Source organism: Petaurus breviceps, unplaced genomic scaffold (genome assembly GCF_028583685.1).
Source record: "Petaurus breviceps papuanus isolate PSGF00001 unplaced genomic scaffold, PetGlider_PUasm1.0 689, whole genome shotgun sequence".
NCBI classification, from domain to species: Eukaryota; Metazoa; Chordata; class Mammalia; order Diprotodontia; family Petauridae; genus Petaurus; species Petaurus breviceps.
Genome location: NW_027186458.1, coordinates 4,826,468 through 4,836,010, shown reverse-complemented (window position 1 = coordinate 4,836,010; position 9,543 = coordinate 4,826,468). Strand labels below are relative to the sequence as shown.

Below are 9,543 nucleotides of genomic sequence, written 5' to 3'. Positions count from 1 at the left end.
ACCGCAGAAGGGAGGACGGATCCTGAACAGGAAAGGGGAATACCCTCAGAAGTACTCCCTCCCTGCCTCCCCCCTGTGCCTTAGGCACCTAGAGAAGACCCCCGGGGAAGCTTATCCTTCCCCTCCTGGGGCGTGTCATCCCCGACTAGTCCCAAACTTCTGCGGCAGACACCTATTGTGTGACCTAGAAGAAGGCACTTTCTCTGAGCCTCATTTTCCTCATCTGTAAAACTAAGAAGTTGGACCCATTAACAGCTCCAAATCTATGGCCTCTTCCTACCTCACGTCCAGGCAAATTTGAACCCTACAACGCCAACATCTCCCAACACTTCGGAGGAAAAAGGGGTACGAGGTCCTGGAGAAAAGGAAATGTCGGGCTGGAGTCTTTACAGCCCCAAAACCAAGCAGTACCCCTTAATCAGTGTGAGTTGTTTCATTTGGTAGCCTAAACAGGCGGAGGGAAGTGGCAGCTAGCCGTCCGGAGCAACCCACCCTCTGCCTTTTGCAGTAGGCACCAGCATCCTTCCCGTTCTTAGAGTCTCAGAGGGGAGACCTTTCCCTCTCGGAACTCGGTTCCCTGCTCCTAATCTTCCCAGGTTCATGCCCTGGGGATTCCGCCTCACAGAGAACAAACCCAGCCCCTCCCCCCGCCCCGCCCCCACCAAGCTTAGGGATGGGTGACCCTCTCCACCTAGGGGCTACCTTCTGCCTTCCACTGCACCTTGAATGCCAAAATCACCCCCTTTCTTTCTTCAGCTTCTCTTTGGGCCCAGCCTAGCGAGGGGTGTGGGCCCCAAACGCACCAACCCCACGTTAGCAGTTCACTTTTCTGACCCCACCACCCATGGGACGCGAATGGATCTAAAGACGCCCTTTGCCCCAAACTGTCGAGGGACGCGCCCAGAGGGAAGGAAAGAGTGTGTGCGTCTGCTCTGATCCCGCGGTCAGGGTGTTTTACCGGCTTCGTTTGAGCGTGGATGCGGCAGGCTGCCCTCTGGTTAGGACTTACCTCTCAATGTCTAGTTTGTGGGGGGATTGCCCGGAGACAGAAGGACACAAATTTCTCTCCAACAAGGTGCTTCTTGGTGAACTAGTGCGTCCGATATGACCAAGTCCAACTCCCAGGCCGACCCCAGGGTCCCGTTGGGGCTTTGGTAGGAGCAGCAGCCTCCCCAGAAGCAGCGTCCCAACTTTGCTGAGGACGCTGCAAACTTCCACCGCCTCTGGGCCGGGGATCCCGGATGGCCCCAAGAGGGAGGACGCGCTTCTCGCAGTCGCCGCGGCTGCTGCTGGCTTCGCAGACGAAGGTCCTGGGCAGCTGCAGGTCCCTTTACATGTCTCAGGGGGCACCCCGGGCCGTTCGGAGCCCCAGCTGGAAGGGGCTAAAGCTGAAGCAGAGGCAGCGCAGAGGCCAGCGGCAGTCGGCTGCTGCTCGCAGCGGGCGCTGCTGACCCAACCAGGGCACCTAGGCTCCAGGGAGTGCGGAGAGAGGCAGCCAGAGAGGCTGCGGAGCCCGGGGCAGCCGAGGCAGCGCAGAAGCAGCAGAGGAGGTAGATAGAGCTGCAGCAGCGGCCACAGCCCGGTCTGCCTCGCCTCCCGACTGATGCTCGGGACCGGACGGTGTAAGCTCACAAACACTGACGGTCGCGGGCCGCGCAGCACACAGGCTCTGCAGCCGGCTGGGCTCCCGATGATCTGATGCCCTGGTGCCACTGGCAGCTGAGGGACTGGGGGGACCTGGGTGCTCCCTCTTCTCTGTCCTCTCCTCTTCCCCTGGGCTGCTCAGTGAGGAGAGCGAATGTGTGCGCTCAGAGTGTCACTCACTAGTGAAGCTCAGAGACGCCCTCCCTCCCCCTCCTCTGCCCCGGGCCCCCCCCCCCCCCCCCCCCCCCCCCCCCCCCCCCCCCCCCCCGCAACACCTTTGTCTCTGTGTCTCTCTTTGTCTCTCTCTCTGTGTCTCTATCTCTGTCTCTCTCTCTCTCTCTCTCTCTCTCTCTCTCTCTCTCTCTCTCTCTCTCTCTCTCTCTCTCTCTCTCTCTCTCTCCTCTCTCCCCTTCCCTCTCTCTCTCTGTCTCTCTCTCTCCCTGCTCTGGCTCTTTCTCTATTTCTCCCTCGCCATCCCTGTCTCTCTCAGAACAGTGACCAGTGACATATAGCACAACCAAACCTCTGATTCTGTGATGTCGTTTCCAGCAGACCCAGGAAAAGCTCAAGCTGATACCTTTCTTAGTTCCCAGATCTCTCCTTAAGACACCAAAAGAGAGACAGAGAGAGAGAGAGACAGACAGACAGAGAAAGAGAAAGAGAGAGACAGAGACAGAGAGAGAAAGAGAGAGACAGAGACAGACAGAGATAGAGACAGAGGGACAGAGAGAGACAGAGATAGAGACACAGAGAGAGAGACAAAGAGAGACACAGAGACAAAGGTGTTGCAGTTGATTCAGAAGTGGGCAGAATGGGTGAGTCCACTAAAAGAATTTTCACTCATTCCAAAACTTAGAATGAATGAGACAGGCAAATACTAAAAAAAAAAAAAAGAGATGAACAGAAACAGAGGAGAGAAGTGGAGAATCAACAGATAGAGAAATGGAGAGGAAGAAATACAGCAATGGAGCCAGATCCAGAAACAGGAAGACAGAAAGAAATACAGAGAACCAGAGACAGAAGGGAGGACGGAATGAGAAAGCAGTACCCTGGGCCAAACCAGACGAACAAGGAAGAGTGTGAGAAGGCTCTGAGAGCTGATTAGTTCACCCCCCATTAGAAGTTACCTAAGTGCTCCAGGCTGGGGCACTGGAAAAAAACTGTCTCATATTTTTTAGGGGAGGGGGGGGTGGAGGGTTTAAGCATTTGTCTCTTGCCTACTATATGCTACAGTAAGCTAGATACTATGCTAAATATTTCATGAATATCATTGGATTCTCACAACAACTCTGAGTTATTATATATATATTAAACATGTATATTAAACCATATATATATTGTTTACAGATGAAGACATGGAGGCAGAGGTTAAGTGACTTTTCCAGTGTCACACAGCTAGAAAGAGTCTGAGGCCAGATTTGAACTCAAGTCTTCCTTATTGAGGTCCAGTAATCTACCCAATGTATCATTTAGTTACCTCTGTCTCTCAGTCTCTGTCTCTGGACTAGTCAGTGAATTCCCTTCTCTTCATAATGCTAGGACATGTTTGTTAACATGAAGCTTTTCAACCTTGAAAGTGAAATGTTGAAAGTAAAGGAGATAAAAACTTCCAATTTATCTCTACCACATCATCAGCATGCCCTTTGTGACCTCATGCCTTGTCAAGGGAGGAATTCCAGTGCAGGGCCTCCAGATGGTTTCTATTCTAGCCCCAAGCTGGGACAACATGTTCAGCTCACTTTATGTAGGCACTGCTTTTGTATTTGTCAAATATTTGTAAGGGTCACAATTTCTAGAGGTGACAAGGACCACCAAGAACTGTTCTGGTACTTTAAAAGGAGCACTGGAGTGAGAATGAGAAAATATGGGGTCTGTTCCCAGCTTTCTCCTTTGAGAGTGACCTTGGGGATAGTATTCCTCATCTGTGAAGAGGACATTGGTCTCCCTGACTTTTAAAAAGTCTCTTTCAGCTCTAAATCTACAGCCCTTCCTGTACTTCCTTTGATCTCTTTAACTACTCTGAGATAAGTGATGTGGCTTAGATTCATCCCTCTGATGGATGAGGAAAGCTGAGGCTCAGAAAATCACAACATCCAGTCTGGGTCTATGGATTTCAAAGACTAGAAACAGATACAAAGCAACACAGAGAGTTTTTATCAGATCTAGAACTAAACAAATTGTAAGGTTCTAAAGACAATCTGAGGTGTATACTTTAAAAAATGTTTACTTTTAGTTTACAACATTCAGTTCCACAACCTCTTGAGTTCCAAATTTCTCCCCCTCCTTCTCCTTCCTGCTCCCCACCATGGCAGCATGCAATCAAATATAGGTAATACAAATACCTTCACATTAAACATTAGTCAAGTCGTAAAGAAGGGTTATAGCCAATGGAGTGAACAATGGGAAAGAGGGAACAAAACAAAACAAAACACAAAAGAGACAGAGCAAGTAGTTTGCTGCAATCTGCTCTCAGACTCCATAGTTCTTTCTCTGGATGTGGACATCTCTTTCCATCATGAGTCTTTTGGAGTTGTCTTATGACCTTGCATTGCTGAGAGGAGAACAATCTATCAAAGTTAGTCATCACACATTTGATGTGTCTGTAATTGTGTAAAAAGTTTTTTCTGGTTCCACTCTCCTCAATCAGTATCAGTTTATATAAGTCTCACCAGGTTATTATGAAGACTGTCTGCTCCTCATTTCTTATAGCATGATAGTATTCCATTATATTCATATACCTGAGGTGTATACTTTTGCAAATCAAATAATCTCTCCACCTTATAAATCAGAGCCCGATTTGAATGTTCTATCAGTTTACACCTGTCAAAGATAAATTCATTAGTAAGATTTGGAAGCTTAGTGGTTATACCTAAGTGAATATTATATATATATATATATATATATATATATATATATATATATACATACACACACATTTTTTGATGTCATATAAAATAATAGGTCTTTAAAAGTTTCGGTATGATCGTAATCAAGACACTTATCTTCTTTAGACCCTCCGTTTCCTAATGTGTAAACTTCAGAAGTTGAACTGTGTTATCTCTAAGTTTTTTTTTTTTGCAACCATATGATATGGGGGGGGGGGGGCAGTGCGGCCAGGTGGCACAGTGAGTAAGAGCGCTGGCCCCAGAGTTGGGAGACCCGGGATCGGTTCTGGCCGCATATACTTAGCACCCACACAAAATAACTGACCGTGTAACCTTGAGCAAGTTACTTAACCCCGATTGCTTAAAAAAAAACACACGATATGGTGTGGTGGAAACAGTGAGGGGTATTCCTTACAGTCAGAATGACTTATTTGCTCAAAGTTGTTCTCTTGGTTCTGCTAATTTCACTCTTCATCATTTCATTCTAGTCTTTCCACGCCTTTCTAAGACATTTGAGTTCATCATTTCTTATAGAACAGCAGTATTCCATCACAATCATGTACCACAACTTGTTGAGTCACTCCTGTATTGATGGGCATCCCTGCAATTTCCAGTTCTTTGCCACCACAAAGAGAACTGCTATAAACATTTTAGAAATATAGGTCCTTTTCCTTTTTCCCTAATCATCTTTGGAAACAGACCTAGTAGTGGTATTGCTGGGTCAAAGGGCATAGATAGCTTAATAACTCTTTGGGCATAATTTCAGATTGCTCTCCAAAATGGTTGGATCAGTTCACAATTCCATGGAAATTCTTGCTTTATTCCATAAATTTTAAAAAAATAAATAAATGGAGGGGAGGGAGAAAGAGTAATGGGTTTGAAATCAGAAGGCCTGTGTTAATATGCAATTTGGTTGCTGGGAACTTGTATTTTTAAAGATCTATAAGATCAGGCTATTGAACCAGAACTAGAGAACCCCAGAAACTTTCACCCAGCTTTGAATGCTAAGATTGAGATAACCCTTACAACACGAAAGTTTCCATTTGCCCCACTCCCTTCTGTACCTTAAAAAAACAGGCTGGAAGGGGTCTTATAGGTTACCTAATCCAAGTCCTTTATTTTGTTTTGTTTTCTTGTAAGTGAAAACTTTTAAACAATTTTTATTTTTTCAGAAGAAGAAACCAAAGTCCAGTGACTTGTTCAATATCACAATGGCATGTCATGGACAGAGATAGGAGGATGGCCCAGGTCTTCTGACTCCAAAGTGGACCCTTCTTCACCTTTTCCTAGAACACTTTGGCTTTCTCTTGGGTAGCATGATTTAATGGAAAGAGCCTGGGATTAAGATTGAGAAGACCTTGGTGTTGGCCTCTTGCTACCTATGGATATCAGTTGAATCAAAACCCCTCTGAATCTCAAAAGCCTCAAATGTTAAATGAGTGAGATGATCTCCAAGGCCCATTTTACATATGATATCCTATAATCAATATCTGTGATGACACTCTATTGGTACTTTACTTAGTTTATGTTAGGGCAGGTAGGTGGCACTGTGGTTAAAGCTCTGGACCTGGAGTCAGGAAAAACTGAGTTTAAATCCTGCCTGACATTTACTGGTTGTGTGACCCTGGGCAAGTCACTTACCCTATTTGCTTCAGTTTCCTCACCTGTAAAATGACCTAGAGAAGGAAAAGGCACACCACTCCAGTATCTTTGCCAAGGAAAATACATAAAGGGGTCACAAATAATCAGACACGACTGAAAAAGACTGAACAACAACTTAGTTATGTTATCAACATCTTTCCATTATAAATTCCTTAAGGGCAGGAATTGTCTTTCATCTTTATTTCTCTGGTGACAAGGACTTCATGGGTGTTGGTTCAATTGAATTCAATTGACATAGAGAGAAGAGATAAAGTCAGAATTTCATGATTTGATTGGATCTGGGAATCAAGTTTAGGTGATACTTGCATCTAGATTTTACTGGACCAAAGAGTATTTGAGTTACACTTGGCCCAATTTAAGTCACTAATGAGTTAAGCTTCCTCAAGGCTACTCTTTCCTTCCCTCCTCCCTCCCTTCTTCCTTCCTTCCTTCCTTCCTTCCTTCCTTCCTTCCTTCCTTCCTTCCTTCCTTCCTTCCTTCCTTCCTTCCTTCCTTCCTTCCTTCCTTCCTTCCTTCCTTCTTTCCTTCCTTCCTTCCCTCCTTCCAGGAAGACAGAAAAGTTTTTAATCAAAATATATTCCTTGATAGCTTCCTATAGCTACAGCCTAAGATTATATTTAATTTTACACACATATACACTACTTAGTCTAAGTACTTTTTGCCCACAAGCACCCCCCTGAAGTGGAATCCAGCTTCTCAAGGGAAGAAGCCATTTTTTTCTTTGACTTTTCATCTTATAATCTTAGTACAGTAACTGCATCCAGTAGGCTCTTAATATTTGTGAAATTAAATTAAGTTAATCAGGACTAACCACTAGTCACTTATATTGGAAACCAGGGAGGGGAGGAAAAACAGCCAGTTTAACAAGTTTGAATATCATATTTTAGTGGAAATCTAAAAGTAAATGGATTCAGTCAATTATTTACCACTTTAACAATTTAACAGTTCTGGCTTCCAAAAGAAAAGAAAGCTCAGATGTCACACTTACCAATCTATCAAGATCTGGGAAAAGGCATTATGATTTTGTATAGGTCTTTAGAAGTTTGGTGTTGGAACCTCAAAAATCATTGAAGCATTCATTCCAGTTTCACAATTTAAAAACAAAATTCAAACATGTTGACACAATCTAAGCAATCTCCCCACAACCCTATGTTAACTAAAAAAAACCAGAATGTCTTTTTCAGAGCAATGAGGTGAGCTATAAAACTCTAAGCTGTGAGGATTTTTTCCTGAAGGTGAAAGCTGAGAAAAATAATACCAGAATGAGTCCCCACATTTGGGGTAAATTATTTCCCCTTTCCTTCACTGGCAAATATCTATTACTGGCTTAGGAACAGGGAGGATTATTGAAACAAATGTCTATTCCCTATCCTTCATCGATGCTTAAGAAATAGGGGTCACGTAGATTATTCTGAGCTGACTCCAGTGTCATCTCTCCCAGAGACCGAGGGACTGGATAGAATTGTGTTTCAAGGACTCCATTCCTTGAGGATAAGGACTGTTTTAAAGGTCGGTCTTTTTTACCCCCAGATCTTGACTTTTCTTTAAAGTCATTCAAATGATAAACACTCAATGAGATACATAGAATTACTTACTAGTATTTCTCCAGCTGCCAAGACCCCAGTAGAATGTAAGCTCCTCAAGGGCAGGGGTTGTTTCACATTTGTCTTTGTACATCTAGATGTAACAAACACTATGCCTGGAACATAGTGGAATTTTCATAAATCCTTATTGAATTCCCCATCCATTTAAATCATGTGGGACTTTTTTAGACTAGTCTTCTCTTTGAAATATTTTTCCAATGAAATTGAATTGAGAAAAGACTCCTCTTGATATATGCCACCATTATTCTGAGCTACCAACTCTGCTGGTGGTGTTATCAAGTTCTGGCCATTATAATACTGCACTGAATTGGTAAGGCATAGCTTCACTTTTAAGTCTTGTGTTCAGAGGGTGGGGAAAAAGACAATGTGTTAGTATTTACTTCACTGTGACAACTCTGCTTATATCACAAAAGCAGATCAAAGACAAATTGCTTTACTGTAAAGTCCCAAATCTGCATGCGTAGGGTAATGAGAAACAGGGGCCTTCTGCTTTCCAAGCACAACTGCTCAGCTCTCATTATGTCTGTGGAGAAAAGAAGAATCCCATTATTTTGGGTCATTTAAAAAGGTTAAGCTATTTTCTGGATAATAAATTGTGATGGAAATATTGAAATGATTTGGGGGAATTAGTGCCCAATGAAATGGAGTCGCCTGCGAGTGGGTGATTCCTTAATGAATTAAAGGTTGAGAGGATATGTTACTAAGTGTTCCCCTAATTTACAAACATTTATTAAGCTCTTGCTGTGTGCAAGGAAATGTGTTAAGCACTTGGAGGTGGGAATAAGGACTAGATCTGCGATTTTGTTAGCATAGGAAACTCCCTTAAATGTGTTAGTTGATGGCTTCTTTGAAGCTTGTATTCTTGGATAGAAAAACAAACAAACAAAATCAGTAGCCCTCATTCACCTGGGTAATATTCTACTGACTGTAGGAATAAAAAATAACATATGTAATTGGGAGGAAGAGAGCATTAGCAATTGAAGAAGTCAGGGAATACTTCATGGAGCAAATGGCATCCGAGGTGAATTGTGATGGAGAGTAAAGCCAAGGAAGGAGAGAGTGGATTCTAATTACAGAAGTCATAGCCAAATTGAAAGGTGGAGTGACAGATTCTATTCCAGACTAGCTCTCTTGGAAGTTGGAACAATAGCTCCTGAAGAGTAAGGTGGTTTGTGAAAGTCCTCATTTTACCCTAGAGGCCATAGGGTGTCATTGAATATTTTTTTTTTTGAGACTGTGAGGGTTGTATTTTTTTATTTTGTTTTTGCTTTTTGGGGGGAGGGAAATTGGGGTTAAGTGACTTGACCAAGGTCTCACGGCTAGTTTGTGTGTGTATGTGTGCGTGCGCGCGTGTGCATGCGTGTGTGCGTGTGTTAAGTGTCTGAGGCCAGATTTGAACTCAGGTCCTCCAGTCCAGGCCCGGTGCTCTATTCAGTGCACCACCTAGCCGCCCCTAGGGTTGTATTTTTTAAACAAATACAAGCTGAGGTTTATTTATCCTTAACTTGAATTCTTATTTTTTAAAGATTTGCCCACCTATAATAGAAGCCAAAGAAAGAAGAGAGATTTCTTCAAAGGTGCTTTTTTATTTTCCTTCTTTTCATCTTCCTAATTTCTTTATTACTTGCGAATGTTATTATTAAGAGACAGTGTGGCATAGTGGACAGAGTACCAGGTTTGGAAGCAAGTGGACCTAGATTTAAATCTTGCCTCAAATACTTGCCAAATATGAGATGCCATACAAGTAA

The 9,543-nt window shown here is 43.6% G+C and overlaps 1 protein-coding gene across 1 annotated transcript in view; it reads right to left on the bottom strand.

The window, feature by feature from the left end:
* The window catches only part of NDNF (neuron derived neurotrophic factor), a 42,478-nt gene extending 40,561 nt beyond the window's left edge, over positions 1-1,917 (bottom strand). The window contains exon 1 of the mRNA XM_069104884.1: positions 1,010-1,917. The gene's annotated coding sequence lies outside the window, so the exon portion shown is untranslated. The remainder of the gene's footprint in view (positions 1-1,009) is intronic.
* Between the last annotated feature and the right edge of the window lie 7,626 nt (positions 1,918-9,543).